The following is a 7,030-nucleotide window of genomic DNA, read 5'->3' on the forward strand; positions in this document are numbered from 1 at the left end:
TTGGATCAACTTCCCATGTTTCAAGGGTTTGTTGTTAGCACATAACATGCCTCTGGTTTTCCAATTAACCAGGTGCTCCACGAACCCGTTCCGTACATAATCCGAATCTGTGATTATGACCAGTTCGTGGAGTTGATGCTGGACAGCAGTGAGGATGGCCTGATGCACAGCCATCAATTCTGCCACCTGACTACTTCAGGGACCAATTTTGTATCCAGCGGAGGGTTCTGGGGACTCATTCACCCATGCATTCCCTACGCCGGCCACCAGTTCTTTCTCCCCGTCGTTGTCAACATGGTAAGAGCATCCATCCACATATACAGTGGGCATTCCCTCACACTTGTCTTCTTCAAAGACTTTGTGGGGGGAATTAAGGTATGCCTCCATGTTGTCCTTTATTTTTAGACTTTCGTCCTCGAGACAGTTTTCTCTGGCACAATCATGCAAGTCAGCCAGACCTTGCGCTAGGGGACTCTTCTTGTTTTGGCCATATCTGACCTCCACAGGAAAGCCTTGCATTGACAGAATCCAGGAAGTAATTTGGGAATTACTCACATTTCCGGCCCGGATTCTGTCACTTTGGAGATATTGCAGAGGCTGGTGTGGAGTCTCCACTATGATGTGTTCCCCCTGGATAAACGGGCGGTAATTCTTCAATGCCCACACCGTTGCCAGGAGTGCCTTCTCACAATCGTTGAATTTTTCCTCCACAGAGGATAAAGTTTTGCTCGCATAGGAGATTACTTTATTGACCTTGTCATGCTTTTGGTATAATACTGCCGTCAAGCACGTATTAGAGAACCCCGTCTCCAGGAAGAACTCCTTGTTTCTGACAGGGTAAGCTAGGCAAGGCGCTTTTGAGAGGCTTCTTTTGAGTTGTTTTACCGCCTCGGCTTGTTCTGGACCCCATTCCCACTTGACCCCCCCCCTTCAGGAGATGAATCAGGGGTCTGGTGATCTCTGCGTAGCCCTCAATGAACTTTCTGCTGTAATTAGTCAGTCCAAGGAGGCTCCTTAGTTCCCGCAGAGTTGTGGGGTCTTTCCATTTTTGGAGGGCTTCCACTTTCTTTTCCTGGGGACAGAGACCCTGAGGAGTAATCTCATGCCCCAATAAAATTAACACGGGTTGGACACCACTGTGCTTTCTGAAAGGAAAGTTTTGCTCCGGCAGCCCTCAACTGGGTCAGAACATAACAGATCTCCGCTATGTGTTCCTCCACAGATGAACTTTTGATGAGGACATCATCTACATAAGCCAGGTTACCCCACGTACCCAGGTCGGGCATGGCCTTATGTAGGAAAATGTTAAACTCATTACCGGAGTTAAGGTATCCGAAGGGAGTCCGGGTCCATGTGTACTGCTGGCCCCCAAAGGTAAAAGCCAGCTTGTATTGGTCCTCCCTACTGACAGGCACAGTCCAGTATCCATTGGTCAGGTCTATTGCAGTGAATACCTGTGACCCCTGGATCTGGGCCAGCCCTTGGTCAATGTAGGGCAGAGGCCATCGGGAAGTATGGACCCGTTTGTTGAGCTCCCTGAGGTCGGCGCAGAGTCTCCACTGGCCGTTTGGCTTCAATATTCCCAGCACTGGATTATTGAAGGTGCTGTGGACTGGACGGATTGTTCCCCGGGACTCAAGGTTCTTAATTATTTCAGTAAGGGACTCCATTGATGCGAGAGGCAAGCGATATTGCTTCACAAACACAGGAGTCATGCCAGGGTCCGTAGGGATTGTTGTTGTGTGGATGTCAGTGCGACCACAGTCATATGAGTCTACCGCAAAGAGATCTTGGAAATCCAAGAAAACTTGTTTCAACTTTTGCTTTTGTTCCAGAGTCACACAAGCATCAGCTAGGTTGACTCTCTCTTCCACCATCTGCCTGAAGCCTGGAAAGACTTCTGGTTTGGCTATTTCAGCGGCCTCCTCCAGCTGGGTGGAGAAGTCCCTGGTCAGAGTGCTGATTTGGACTGGAGGCTTCAGGTGGGAAAGGCAGCCCTCATGGACCTGGAAAATCACCTCATCCCTTTTGAAGTCACAAGTCACATCTTCCTTACCATAAGGGCAAGAAGTGTACACCAGGATGTTCCCCCCATGCCGGGTAAAAATCCTGTCTGGTGTTGTATTGTCCTCACTGTCACAGTCAAAACAGTCCTTGGGGATTGGTCCTGACAGTTCATTACCTAAATCAATGGAAACATGTCGGTCATCAACCGCCATTCCAATAATGGTGCCTGCGGCTAGAGTAATACTCTTTAAGTCGCTGTTATCCACCTTTATTAGAATGGTGTCATGTTCTATGTTGACTAATGGAGTTGGGTTTACCCCCAACCCTTGCTGTTGGAGAGAAGCGTTTAGATGTATGTAAGCATCAGGGTTTTCAAATGTTGTCCTCTTTTAGCTTTCACTTCCAGGGAGAATTGTCGGGTCCTTTCTGGGATGGTGACTTCCTCTTTGATCTGAATTTCAACTGCATAAGGTAGCAATTGAGCTGACCTAAATGCTTTTTCTGGCTCATCAAAGCCCATGGGATTATCCGCTAATCGGGACCAAGCTTTGAAGTTTATTAGGTCCAAACTAATGGCAAAGCGATTGAGAATGTCACTGCCTAAGTAAAAGGCGGCAGGGACGTCTCGCACGACCCTACAATTGTGGACTATGCTCTTGTTGCCAATGGAGATTTTGAGCATACACCTGCTTGGCAGGAGATGTTTGGAATTAGGTGCTTCCAGGTCCATTTCCCATTTGTCTATCAGTTTGAAGGTGGGAATGGCTGGATCTTTTGGGAGTTGGCGAAACATGGCTTCGCTGATGAAGCTCTTACCATTGTTCACGCACACTCGAGCGAGAACAGAGTCCTTCCCATCATTTAACTGAACAGGGATGAACAACTGCTCTCCAATTTGCTGAATATCAGCCGGCTCTGAGCTGATTTCACACCTTTCTGGACTATAGGAGTGGGAGTTTCTGATTGTGGATTAGTAAAGAATTTCAGTGTGTTTCCTTCCAGTGTGGAATACCACCTTAAACTGGAAGGAAGGTTGATTTTCAGAAATAGAGAGGACCCCCCATCACCAGTCTGTTGTCCTACTGCTATTACTGTCACATCTGGAATTTGGTTGTTCTGGAAGTGAAATTCTACTTGGTCAGATTTTTTGTTCACCAGTGCCAAAATTGTACCCTGCCCCTGTACTTGTACCGGGGCATAATATCTTCCCTCCTTCTCCTCAAGGGGGCACAGATAATGCACATATTTGGACAACTGGTGGGCTAACTTTCTGGTTTTGGACATTGCTAGAGAAGAGATTTGGGAAGAATTCTGTGGAGAGTCTTGGGAATCTGAAAGAAAAAATTGGCAACTGGAGATCAGAGCCATTGTGGGTTCCCCTGGCTCCGGTTCCGGGCCGCCCCCCCCTTTTTGGAGGCAGTCACCAGGATGGGTTTGAACCAGGGGATTTTCTTGCTGTTGGTTCTGGGATGAGATGGTGGGCGGCGGTTGCTCAGTCTCCACATCTCCCCAGTCTGGATTTGCATCCCTAGGGACCCATTTTTCTTTGGGAGGAGTTCCCCCCTCTCTGAAGGAGAAGATCCTTTTCCCAGGATCCTCTGAGGATCCCTCTCCCTCAAATTGGAAGATCTGTACCTCCTCCTCAAACTGAGTCTGTTTGGGTCTTTTGTTTCTCCTACCCCCCTCTGCTCCTTAGGAGGCAGACTTTCAGGGGCAAGAGATTTTGTTTCCGGTTCCTGGGTTTCCAGGGGCTGTTTACAAGTGAGGAAGGAAGCTTCCTCCAAGGCTTTACACCCCCCTTCCCTTTGTGCCTCCTCCCTGGGAACCGGTGAGTTATCGGGGTGCTGCCCCTGTCATGGTCCTGGAGCACCAGGTCCAGAGTTGGGTGCGTTCTGCGCCGGCATGCCGATCTGAGGGTTCTGCTGAGCCCTCAGTATGTGACCCAGATCCCGCGCCATGTTTTGAACCTGGCGCTCTAACTGGGAAACCCGCTCAGGCTGATACGGGGCCCTGTTTTCTCCCCTGCACTGATCCCAGGAAGGGTAGCTATCCCTTCTTTGATAGTACCCCTGGGTGGGAAGATTTGGATACCCCTCCACCCTTGGCCTCCCCTCTCCCGGATTCGGTTGTCTGGGCTCAGGGAATTGGGGAAAGAAGGGTGGAGGATTTTGGGGCTGGAAATTGGGTGGATACCTGGGGAAAAAGTTCTGCCCAGGATTTGGAGAATTTCTGCCCTCCTGGGGGAAGTTAGGAGTGAAGTTCCCCGGGTCAGGTGCTTGGCTGGATCCCCCCCCTTGGGCTGGAGGAGTCCACACATAACCCAGGATGGGTCGATTTCCCTTGTAACGGGGGCTTACATAACCAGGAGAGCGAGGGACCCCATTTGTGGGGCTGCCTCCCTGGCTCCCTGTCTGTGACTGGCCCGAGGACCTTCTGGGCCTAGCATTATTAGGTGCAGGTAGGTTTTTAGGCCCCCCCATCTCCAAATCTAAAAGGGGGGTGACCTTTACCTCTGCCACCTTGGCAGCAGCAGGGGTGTTGTTGGCTTTGGGGTTTTTGGGCGCATTATTTTTATTTTCTATTGGCTTCTGCACCTCATAGATCCGGGTCACCTGTTCAATGACCCAGTCTAAAGATCTTTTCTCGTGAAAATCCCTCACGAGCTGGGTCATTATGTATTTGGGCAAGGCATGGAAAAACGTATTAATAAATTCTCTGCTATCCGTGCGCACCCTTCTTGTGGTCTGTGCAAAAGCACGCTTTAACTCCTGCACAAATTCTTGTGGGGCCTGATCCTCCCCACATTGTAAATTGTAGGCTGCCTTGCGAGCCTCTTGAGGATTTCTATGAGTAGAAAAATGTTTCAAGATGGCCGCCTTATAGGTGGACCATCTTAAATGATTTTTGTCCTCCTGCCCCGCAAAGAAACTGGAGTATTCCGGGGAGAAGGTCCACTTTACATATTTAATACAGCTTTGGCTGTCCTTCAAATGGAAAGTCTCCATCATTTGCTCAAACAACTCTAAGTGCTCCCAAACAGAATACTTGGCGTTCTTATGATAAGGCGTGATGACGCTCCTGATTGCCTTAATCTGCTTTAAGGGGTCCTTAAGCAAGGCCCTTTTTGTCTTATTGGCCCTTTTGGTCCGGGTAACCCTGGTCCATTCATCTTCTGACTCAGAGGCACTGCTCCCAGAGGTTCCCGTCTGTTCTTCCAGGTTTTCCCGGATTCTGCGAGCCTGGGAATGGCTGGCAGAATGTGGGACCTGGTCTCCTGTGTCCTGTACCGCTCAGAGGAGTCTTCAGATCCCTCCTTGCTGCCAGGATTTGATGGGTACCCCCCCCCACTGACCTAACTGGGCAGAGGTTTTCAGGATGCCCTTAATGGGCCTACTCTCCTGGGGTTCCCCATCAAATTGCACTGTGCTTGGGTGCCCATACCCGGATGCCCGCCCCTCCATTCCTGGGTGGTACTGGCCTATGAGCCCCATGCTTCTGGCTGGATAGTAATCTGCCATCCCTGTGGCCCTGTGCTCATGTGCACCAGGGGACATGGGGGTGGCAGAGTCCAGGGACTGAGAGAGATAAAGGCCTCTGGTACTAGGGCTCCTGGGGTTATGCTCAGGAGTTTTTCTTTCCCAGCGAACCTCATCTCTATCCGCCCCTGCTCCCTGTTGCAATGCAAAAGCCTGCGCCTTCAGTTCCTCAGTTAAGGCCTTTCTAGACTCTATCAGTCTCTCCTGCATCGCTACCTGTTGTTGGAGTCTATCATTGTGCTGGCAGAGAGCCTCATTCTCTCTCTGTGCCTCCTGATTGGTCCTGGCGCACTGGGCCAGTCTTTGCTGCAGGAGGGTTACCTCCTGAGCTGTGTCCCTATTGGCCTGCTCCTTTCTTGCCAGAGCATCCTCCACCCTCCTGGTGTGTTCTAACAAGTTCCGGTGTTCTTTTTGGAGGTCACCCAGCCCCTGGAGGGCCAAGTGATTTTCTTCTGTTTTTCTTTTTAAATGGCAGACTTCCTGGCCTAAGGCGTCTCTTTCCTGGCTAAGAGCCTGCATTTGTGCCGCCAGGTCGTCCGTCTGCCTTTGAAAGGCACCAGCTTTCTGGCGTTCTTCATCAAACTCTGCCTGGGTATCCAGGTCTTTCAAAATCAGCTTGTTGCTCTCTGCCTTCACTCTATCTAGATGACTTTGCAGGGTGGCTACCTGCTCCGTGCATGCCCTGTTAAAGTCTAATTGTTGCTCCAGCTTTTTCTGGCTCTGCAGTAAGGAGTCCAAACTGTCTTGGTGCTCCTTCTGCAGGGCCAGAAATCTAGTATCCTGGTCAGCCTTTTCCTATTGCAGTATATCCATGTCCTCTTTTATTTTAATGATATACTGCCTACTATCATTTTCTGACTCCTGGCTCCTCTGCAGCCTCTGCTCAGAAGAGTCCAGATCAGATTGGGCCTTCTGTAATGCCAGCAGTTGCCTACTCGCCAGATCTTGGCCTTCAGCACATTTGTCCTGCATGGCTCCCATGTGTAAATATAAATATGCCGCTACCCTGGCAATCTTGTTGTGCTCATCCTTGGCCTTAGAGGACATATATAGTTCACTCAGGGCCACATGTAAGGGACCCTGGTCTCTCCATTACTCTGACCCTGTTTCCGTGATCTGGGGTGCGATTGCTTGCAACCAGACCGTCTGGTCCTGATGAGTCCACTCACCTCTCACAAATAGCTTATGTAAGAAGTGCTCTCTGGCTATTTTCATGTCTACTAAGGTCGTCATTCTAGAGATTAGTCTCTGTCCTGACTTACAGAAGTTTATATTTTATTTTTGCAAAACAGACCTTTTCCTTGGAGCGTTCCTTTGAGGAGTGCTTTACACCGTAACACAGCGTGGTGATCTGACCGGATATGTGTATCTGGTCAGCTGGCACGCTGTATTAATCTGCACAAGTTATAGATCTAATCCGAAATCCCGGACGAGCCCCCAATTTGTAAGAGGATTCAATTCAACACTACAGCTAAGTCAACGCCTAG

Source organism: Ambystoma mexicanum, chromosome 1q (genome assembly GCF_040938575.1).
Source record: "Ambystoma mexicanum isolate Mex_15411 chromosome 1q, UKY_AmexF1_1, whole genome shotgun sequence".
NCBI classification, from domain to species: domain Eukaryota; kingdom Metazoa; phylum Chordata; class Amphibia; order Caudata; family Ambystomatidae; genus Ambystoma; species Ambystoma mexicanum.